The sequence below is a fragment of the Chroicocephalus ridibundus genome, chromosome 8 (assembly GCF_963924245.1).
Source record: "Chroicocephalus ridibundus chromosome 8, bChrRid1.1, whole genome shotgun sequence".
NCBI lineage: Eukaryota > Metazoa > Chordata > Aves > Charadriiformes > Laridae > Chroicocephalus > Chroicocephalus ridibundus.
Window position 1 is genome coordinate 21,068,756 of NC_086291.1, and position 9,943 is coordinate 21,078,698.

At 49.9% G+C, this 9,943-nt stretch overlaps 1 long non-coding RNA gene across 4 annotated transcripts; it reads right to left on the minus strand.

Annotated features, from left to right (window-relative positions):
• Window positions 1–846: 846 nt before the first annotated feature.
• Window positions 847–9,570, minus strand: LOC134519759 (uncharacterized). Of its 4 annotated transcripts, none has more exons than XR_010072292.1 (3): window positions 9,067–9,570; window positions 6,363–6,477; window positions 847–6,226 (listed from the first exon to the last, which is right to left on the minus strand). It is a non-coding gene; the product is annotated as an uncharacterized LOC134519759 (long non-coding RNA). The 4 variants fall into 4 exon arrangements; XR_010072294.1 differs by lacking the exon at window positions 9,067–9,570 and adding an exon at window positions 8,516–8,684; XR_010072295.1 differs by lacking the exon at window positions 9,067–9,570 and adding an exon at window positions 8,216–8,291.
• Window positions 9,571–9,943: the final 373 nt, after the last annotated feature.

The window sequence follows — 9,943 nt, forward strand, 5'->3', positions numbered from 1 at the left end:
GATTTAAAAGATAGGTTTGACCTGTGAACCTTAATAAACTTTGTGATATTATCCTGACTTAGTAAGTGAACTGATAATATTCCAAACAAGGTTATGAATCAGCAATTCTTAATATTAAAAGTCAGCTATATTTTTCCAACATTTCATGCCTAATATAATAATGTGAAAGGGGTGTACATTACGTACAATTCAGATGAACTGATACAGAACAATACCATGGTGAAAATTGACCTTGAAACAGATAAAAGATTAAGTCTGACCGAATCCGAAATACACTGAAAGAGCAGCTTGGAAAGTTTAAGTAGCCTCTTATGGGCCTACCTATTTCTTTCTGGTGGTATAAAGTATTGGGGAATTATCAGAGCCCTTTCAGCTCCACGGGGCTGTATCGCAGAAGTCAGAGGCAAGAAGACCTCCCCAGGTGGCTCTCCAGCCCTCATAAGGTGACTGCTACCTGCAGTGCCTTGGCCAAGCTGACTTTATAGCTCCCAGGCAAAGGCCTGGAGATTGCGCCGTCACTTCATATCATCCCTGCTGGCTAGAGAGGTATTGGGTTCACTAAAAGGAAACATTTCCCGATAGCCACGCTGCATTTTCTCCCTACATAGCTCCGAGGTCTATTTGCACACACCAGGATATGTTGCTTTCCTGTGGATGGGAGAAATGCTGGCCCCCACTGAAATCAATGGAAAATTCCCACTGGTTTCTGTAGGAGAATGATTTCAAAAGTAGGATACTCATTTAATTTACCTATATGGGCATTATTATGTAATCTTGCATAGGTATGTATATTCACATATATAGATATATAAAAATATATATATATATAAAAAAATCCACCTCATTTCAGCTATATATTCAGGGCTCTTATTTTTCCCATCAATCAACCCCTCTAGTTTCTGGAACGTTTCACCTAATTTTCTGTTGGCTGCTTTTAACTAGATACCATTTTTCCAGAAAGCAAACTACCAAATGTGTGTGATGTTCCAGCCCCAGTTTCCACAATTCTGGCACATTCTCCTGGCGCCAGGCTGCGACACCTCCTGGCCTGCCGTCCCTGGCGCCTCTCCTCTCATCTGCCCACCGGCCCCGCAAAGCCATGGCACATCTACCCTCTACCATCACCTCCAGGCCTCTTCTCTTTACCTTCCTTAGGGTCCTGTCTGTCCTTCGATGTCAGACTCTTCCCATCACCTCTATGAATTCTGGATTGGGTTTTCACTTTTAGACTTCTTATTTTTGGCCTGTTATTTAAATTTCTTTTGAGTCATTGTTATTATCGAGCCAACATTTATAAATAGCTCTATGCATTGCAGGTATGTGATAATCAAGTCCTTTGATTTTTGAGCAGTTTGGTTACTTAACGATAGCAATAAAAAGCATGCAAGCATCATGGGCGATAGCCCAGGAAACATTTCCACCATTAAAGCTTTCAGGAGGCAGCTGCTGAATCTGGTAAAAAATTATGATTATTAATAATGGGTTTTATGATTTACCTTCACAACACTAAATGGTGAGGTGTCATAACAGCTAAGGGTAATACCTATGGGGAGTGCTTTTCAGAAAAATAGTAATCTTTTAAAAGGAAGGAAAGAACAAGCCTTTTGTGTATGTAAAAACACTGTTTATTTAAAAAAAAAAGGCATAAAAATCCAGTTGTATACGTTACTTCTAGTGTGATGTAAAAACCCCGACAAAAAGGCTAGTTACAAGGTTACAAGTTACAAAAGGCTTATTCTTACAGCTGCAAAGTATGTGTATAGCTGTGTGGATGTACAGGTATTATTGTTTTCAGTTTTCTTAAGAAAAACCCATGAACACTAGAAGCCACCTAAACTGACACAAAAGGCAATAACCTGTTATGGGAAGAAAGCTTACACTCCCCTCAAAATCAGATGTTGTCTTGAAAGCGGAAAGCAAGCAGAACTCACCCCAAGGAAAGGCATCTGCATAACTGTACGTATCTACATGTAACAGCGTGTGCATTTATTTTGGGCAAATTTGCAGGCAGCAAGAGAAATCACACCACCGGTCATAAATACGCACTGCAATGGCACAGCCCCTGCTGAGGCGAGGGGGAGTTGTGCCTCTGCCGGGTCTGGGAGAGTGGGGCTTTTCGTATTATGCCGTAACCTCCCTTCAGAGAGATGTGTGTATAGACATGTGCGCGTATAAATATATATAATCATTCCATTCAGACATCTGTGCATGTGTGTGTATATATACATACATACATACGCGGGCTATAGGCTTAAATATTTGTGGAAAGAGCACCTGAAATCAAGTGGCAGTCCTCATCACTTAATTTAGGGTATTCCTAAGGAAAGCGATGCTTCCTATTACAGGCAGACCCAGGCAGGGCTCTTCCCCTGCCTGCACAGGGCAATGGGGGCCACAGCTACTCTTCCTTCTCCCACTCCCGCCGAGGGGCACGAGGTGCCCGTGGTGCTTGGGGGCACAGCCTTTTCGGCAGTCCCCCGCTCCGGGAAGGCCTGAGGAGTTGCCGTCTCCTCAGCGCGGAGCGGGTCAGGGAGCAGCCCAGGGAGCAGCCAGCATCACGACGTGGCTGCACAGGGGGGACCCTGCAGGACCCTGCTTTGTGTCAGGGCGGCTGCCACCCCGGTGTCCTCTCCTCCATCCATCGGCTACGCTGCCGCAGGGCCCTGGCGCGACAAAGACTTACCTACAGGAGCAGCCTTCGAGGCTACTCCAGTGGATAAAATTACCCAGAGATATAAATCTTCATAGAATTATGGCCTTTAAAAAAAGGCTAAGTTCAAGTAATTATTTTTGGGCTAATTCTTTATTTAATTTTCTACTGGGATGCAGATTACAAAAACAATTTTAAAACAAAAATTTAGTATTTAAATTAATTAAATATGCACTCACCAAAATAGCTGTTAACACACGGTTGGTGCTGCCACAAACCTCATTCTAAAGTGTTGTCTTAGAAAATACTCATACTGGTACAATTAAACCCCCTTATTTATAAAGTAATTTCTTATTATGTTGCACTATAGCCTTTTAGTATAATCTTTGCTGTTAATAAAATATCATTAGACTATTAGAGGCAGGGGGTTTTTAGACTCATTTTTTAGCACACAGGATTTGCAATTTCTAGAGCAAAAAAATAGGAAGTGTAGTGTTGCAAAAATCCCTTTCACTAGGGATCTAATCTTTCCCGCAGTGAAATCAGCTGGGGCTTTGCTACTGCATTAAATGGTAGTATTTGGCCCAAAATATTTTGGATTTAACATGAGCAACCTTGCTCCCCTGAGCAGTCCCGTGGAAGCTACATGCATTCTCAGGATCGGGCCCGCAGTATATATAGTCTCCTCTTAGAGATCTGTTGTTCAGAAACGACTGCTTCTGTCCTTCAACATCCATACGTGACAGATCCCAGGGACTGTTAATGAATGGGGAGAGCCACTCTGAGATTGTGCTATTGGGAAACATCATTCTAAGAGCCCTTACGCTATTGAGCCTTTACACAATATTGTATAATTATTTTGGTGAGCATACCCAGTATTTCTCCGATCGGACCTTATAGTTTCACTCTTTTAACCCACATATCGTAGCAATTCCCAAAAGATTTTCGAGAAAAGAAATCTACAATCATCAAAATGTTAATTTTGACAATGACAAAGAGTACATGCATTAAAAATGCATCAGCCCTGTCATTAAGGCATTATTCAGCAAAACCAGCTCATCATGCTAAACAGAAAGCAACTAGAAGAAACCAGGTATAAAGAAACATTTTGCTAAGCTTGTATTTATGGGTACCGGTCCAATCCATACTGCACAAGATACTCAACCAAGCAAAGAGCAAACAAAACCGCATCCTTTATGTGATGAAATGGGAACTCCTGATAATACTCTAAGTCATGACTCAAGGGAAAATGTCAACTAAAAGCTCAGATCAGAGGAAGGTTTGTAATACAAACCTGGATGTTTAAAATAGTGTTTCCACCACTCTTCCTGCAGCACTTGTGAATGTGGCTGTGTTACGGTGCTGAACTGACTATGATTTAGCAGCTGATCGTGTCTTTTTAGAGCATAATTTAACATTATTTCTGAAGCTGTTGAACATACTAAACTACAAGAAAAAAAATCTGCTTTCAAGTGGTATTAGAGAAACACAAGGATCAGAGTGCTAGCATCAAAGATGTGTCTAAAGAATAACTGATCCACACGTCTGTGTAACAACAAGCGCTCCACTCGCTACTGAAAGCAACAGAGTAAGATTCCTTTGGCAGTTGTTGGAAATAATTAAGCAGAACATAGATGGCCTTTCAGTCGCTAAGCAAGAGACAGAGAGAAAAACATTCTCCATCATCCCGCCTCACACTCACAACGTAACGATCACTCCACCTCTGGCTCATCCATGTTAAAAATCGTTCTTAGCCTCATCGTAGCTAAGCTTAGGGAAGGACGCATTCAAAAAGGCTACCTCATCACAGTACTCTTGGTCTTGCTTTAAAATGGCTTCTGATCTAATTCACTTAAGGCTGAAATCTGGTCTCACAATTGTGACTACATGGCAACAAGACCTGGGATCATCTGGGCTTGTGGAGAGATCTCTAATGGGGAAACATAGGCATGATCACACCCTGTTCCATGTCTCTGCCAGTCTTGGGGGCAGAGGAGCAGGGGAAAAAAGACTGGAAGTATGAATGCTATGACTGGATTTTCTTAAGCACAGCATCCGAAAGGCTGACCATGCTTTTAACCAAAGCCCTTGCCCTGCTCCTGAGATTGGAGAGAGGGACGGTGCATCTCTTCTTCTGTGTTAAAGACATGGGGCATGGCTTGGCCAGAAACAGAAATCGACACTCCCTTGGTTGTCTTTCCCACCTGTCCACCTGCAAGTAGCACTTGGAGAGTCCTGAGCCCTTTAGTGGCAGGAAAGAACCCACCGCCTGAGCTCCAGGGGGTGAAACAAGCCCTCAGCCCCAGCCCTGAAGATGTGGCTCAACCCGGGGCCTCGGGGTCTGACGAGCTCTGCATTCGGCTGGTGCTTCCTGACCTGTTGAGCTGGGGCTGCCGTGAAGGTGGGCTTTTAATCCTACCCTCACCAGCTCGCTACTGTGGGGCCAGGATAAGGGGGTAAAGGGGGGTGTCACCCCCTCGAAGCAGCTGGCCACAACCAGCTCCCCAGTGGCCACCCCGCTGGAAGGCCAGACCCCTTTGGCAGCCAGGGAACGGGGGCTCCCCAGAGCGACGGGGTGGAAGACACAGCCACGGCCTCTTGCCTGGCTATCACGGATGCTCGGCACCTCCCCGCCCGCGGGCAGCCCCCCAGCCCCGCACGACCCGGCTGCTGTGGGCGCGGGGGCCGCGGCCGCGGAGGGGGGCGGCATCCCGGGCTCCGCCGGCGGGGGCGGGCGGAGCCGGGGCCGCCCCGGCCCTGCGGGCAACCCGTGTCCCGGGGGTGGGGAGCCCCCCCGGCAGGCGGGGCCGACCGCCCCGGTCCCCCCATCCCCGCCCCGCGCTCCCCGCCGGAGAGGGGCGAGGGGCGGCGGGCGCCGGGGGCTGCCGGCCGTGTGCCGGGGCACCGGGGCTTCCCGGAGGGGGCGAGCACCTTCCCCCCAGTCCCGGCGCAGCCTGGCCGAGCGCTGCCCGCGGAGGCGCACCCCGCGGCGGCGCCGGCTGCCCCGGTCACCCCCTGTCCGCAGCCCCCGGCGGGCCGGGGCCGGCCGCGGCGTGGTCCTGCGAGGCTTGGCAAGCCTTTCCCCGCCCCCCCCCCGGCCCTGTGCTTGCTCCCACGCACACACACACACACACACAGGCGCGGGTACCCCCCGCTCCACAGGGGGCAGGGCGCCCGAGCTCCCCCCGCCCGGACAGAGACACAGACAGAGTGAAACATTGCAAAGCGCAGGAAAAAATGGAAAAGGTGCTACCTTGGCAACTAGAGGAGGTTAGGAGCCAGCTGGTGGGCTGGGGGCGGTCGCGCTGCCTGCCTGCCTGCCCGCCGCCGGTACTCTCCTCGACTACGCGTATTCTTAAGCAATAACAACGTAATCCGTATTATCCACCCAAGAATACCCGTCACCGAAGAGAGTCAGAAAGCTGCTGCTGTTGCTGGTGGTGGTGGTGGTGGTGGTGGAAGTGCTGCACCGGGACAATAAATCCATAACCATAATTCCCCTCTAGAAGAAGGAGAATCCACAAGGGTTGCCGAGTGATCTTGTCCCATATCCAATGGACGCTGAACCTTCCCATCCTGCGGAGGCAAACGAGAGGAGCGGGCGTTTAATACACACGCTTACAGTCCCTCTGCTCTCCTGCTGCCTTACTGGAGCGGGCAAGGTCTTGCAGGCGAGGTGAAAGGAAATAAATCAAAGTAAGGTTGAGTTTACCTGGTGATTGCCCGGCTTCTTCCTCTGTGCTTCTCTGGCATCCTATTCCCTAGCTGTATGCTCCATCAATTCTCTCTGGGAGCTTGCAAGAGATGTCACACGCAGCAACAGATTCCTGTAAAAGAGATGCACGGTTAAGCACACAAATATTACAAATCTGTTTGCATAGGTGGGCTTGGGAGAGCTCCGATAAAGCAGCAGCCACGCCTGAGAGACTTTTCATCTGGGCTTTGGAAATGCATTTTACAAGTCCTGACTCACACTGACTCGATGTGCTACCAAGAGGAGGGAGGGCGGAAAGGAACGCGATGAAGAGAAAGAAAAATCAAAGAAAGAAATAGCAAAGGCTCCGCGCTCAGCAGAGGCATTCCTCTGCCAGGCCTCCCTAGTGCCATAAAAATCTAAGGCGAAAAAGGCTTCAAAGTACAAATTCACCGCACTTCGCTCCCCGCGTGTGCCCGAACGGCAGAGCCCGGTGGCTGCCAGGCGCCGACCGGGCAGGCGGCTCCGCGGCGGCGGGCGGGGGCAGCAGCAGCGCACCTCCGCACTGACACCTGCCGCCTCCCCGCAAGTGTTTGCAAAAGGCGAACCGCGGAAAAAAAAAAATAATAATAAAAGAAGTTATTTCCAAATGGCGCCTGCGGCTCTGCCTGTCACCCGGAGCAGTTCCCTTATCAGCAGCGCTCGTACTTGGGGGAGGCGGGAGGGGGAAGCTTTGTCTGATGATCTGCCGCGGTGATAATAAACGTTTATTGTTCGCCAACTAAATAGAAAGGATCTCTGCAACGTCATGGCACAGCACACTTCGCCTGGCGATTAGGAACTTCTCCGGATTATTTCACCCCGGCTCTTGATGCTAAGGACAGGTTCTGTGTGAGTGACGCGGAGGGGGGAATGAAACTAGCAATGCACGGCCAAAACCCGCAGATAGCAGGGGTACTCCGCACTTCTTCAGCCATGAGTAATTATGCAGCACGCACAGCTCTCATTATCCACTGCACTCGGTAACTGACCAGCTTGTTGATTAGATTCCAACTGAAATTAATACAAGATGCTTGCTTTTTTCTACAGATTCCTTCCTTAACCTGAGCCCTTGCCTTCCTTGACAGATTACCACTATGCTTCCTACGAAAACATACGAGAAGACAGCATTTGTTTTGTAACACAGACTCCTGTCTGAATTTGAAAGAAAAGAGAAAAACAAAGAGAGAAAGAAAAAAAATACTTTGACAGCCACATTACCTTAAATTAAAAAAATAAATATTTCCAACTCACTCTCCTCTATTTTAATCACACTTTCGGTGTGATTTTCTGTATTCCTCTAAACACAGCAAGCTTTCAAGTTGCATTTTAAATGGCAGGTAGAAAGTAAATAACAAACAGTGTAATTTTTCCCCGCTGTGAAATTGAAGGCTGTAACCCCATTAGCTGGCGTTGGAACTGAAATAACCGATGCAGTGCGTTTCCTTCAACTTGAACAAAAGCCGTTTGAAAAAAGTAAAATGCACCAAGTCGTGGCGAAAACACTCTACAGTCATACACCTAGACCGGTATTCTCCGAAATTTGGAGGCGCTCCACAAAGGCATCGAGAATTAAGCAGAAATCCAAACTTTGGAGTGGTTTGGTTTTTTTAAAAAATAAAATAAAAATGTGAAAGCATGCGAATCTCGGGGAAAAGAGGACCCGCGCGGCGCCAGCCTTATTCTCGCCGTGTCCATCTGACACTGCCCTTCCCCTCCCTGAGAAGCGTCCCCCACACACACACTCCCCCCGCCAACACAGCGCCTTCCCAAACTTCCCCTGCCTGCCCAGCCCCGCGCCACCCCGCACCGGCCCGGCCCGCCGCACCCACCGCCCGCCGGGGCCCTTCAGCACCCGCCGCGACGGACAGCGCCGAGCACCGCCCGCCGCCGCGCCGCTCCCCGCCGCCTCCCGCCGGCCGCCCGCTCCCCCGCGCCGCCTCCCGCCGCCGGGTCCCTGCCCGCCCCCGCGCCCCTGCCCGCCCCGGCACCGGGCGCACACACAGCCCCCCACCCCTGCACCGGGCACACCGAGCACCGGGGGGAGCGAAACCCCCGGCGCGCTGCCCGCCTCGCACCTTCTCCGCCGCATGCGGGAGGTGCCCGTGGCGGCGCGCCTCGGCATTAAATACCTTTGTTCACCGGTCTGCGGAAAGCCATGTTTTATCGGCGCTGCCGCCCCGCTCCCCCGCCGAAAGAGCCCGGGTGCCGGAGCCCCAGCCCGGCGGGGCCGGGGAAGGGCCCTGGGGGGCACCTCCGCCGCCTCTGCCGTGCCCGGGGGGGTGGGGTGGGGGATGAGACAGAAGGGAGGGGAACGGCTGGAGGGAATTAAACAATTAAGCTATCAGGAGCGGAGCTCTGAGCAGAGCTCGGGTTCGCCACGAAAAGCAAATTTCAGAGGGGGAATATCGATCCCATTCGTCAATAGAGAGGCGCGATGTCTTTCCGTGCGAGAAATTGTTGTGAATTAGGGGGCTCGCCGGTGAAAGGGGCGCGGAAAAAAAAAAAAAAAAAAAAAAAAAAAAAAAAAAAGGAGGAAAAAAAAGAGAGAGAAAAACCAGAGGAAGGAAGAAAATATTCATTCCCGCTCAAAGGCAGCCTCTTTTTAAAATCGCTGGGAGCTCGCTCCTTTCGCCACCTACCCGAGTAACCACCAGAAATCCACCTCTATTGAAGCGCTTACCCTTTAAATCCAGGTTTCGAGCAGAACTCCAACTGTGTGTAAAACCAGGGAGTCATCTGATGTGTGATGGGGAATGGGCTCTGGGCAGCAGAAAGCAGCTTTCTCTCCTGGTGCCGGATTACCATGTTAACAGACCCCGGGAAGGGACCCCGGCGCCTCTGGCTGGCCATGTCTCGTTGCTTTCACACATCGGCGGCTGCTCTTGCTTCCCATGTCCCCGGCGATCGCCTCTCAGATGAATGTGGGCTTCCAGAAAAGGAGTCGGGGGGGAGAGGAGGAAAAAAAAATCGCCTAATGCAATCAAATCGATCTGATCTACACCATCTGTCGCCTGCCACTACACACAAGCGTTAAAATAGGAAAACGGGAGACACTGACAGCTCAGGAAGGTTGTTCTGCAGAGTTCATTTTTAGCAGAGCATAATTGGGTATGGACAGCATACAGTTACCAAAGCTGCTGTTAACCATCCAGTAGAGGATCCCAAACATGCTAATGGTGGATTAATTGAGGAAGATCTGACGTGCAAGCTTCATAGTCTCTTATTCATGACTTCCCAACGGGAAAGGACCAATGCCGTGTGGGACTATGGTAACACAGAGTCAAAGAGCTGCTAAGAAAATGGCTCTGTGTTCATAGCACCTCTCTCTGATAACAAACATATGTCGACCAGAACCGTTTAGCAGGATGGGGGAAATGAAATTTTCTTAGCCGAGGTTAGCAATTCCCATTGCTTGCACTTAAAGACAAGTAAAAAATGGACTGCGGGTCTAAAGCGCTTCTGAGTGCCGGTCTCGGTATTCGCAGCTAGTGAAAGCAGACGGCTCCTGCTCAGATGGGGGGGTTAAACCCCAAATCTCTTACTTCTTACTGTGACCA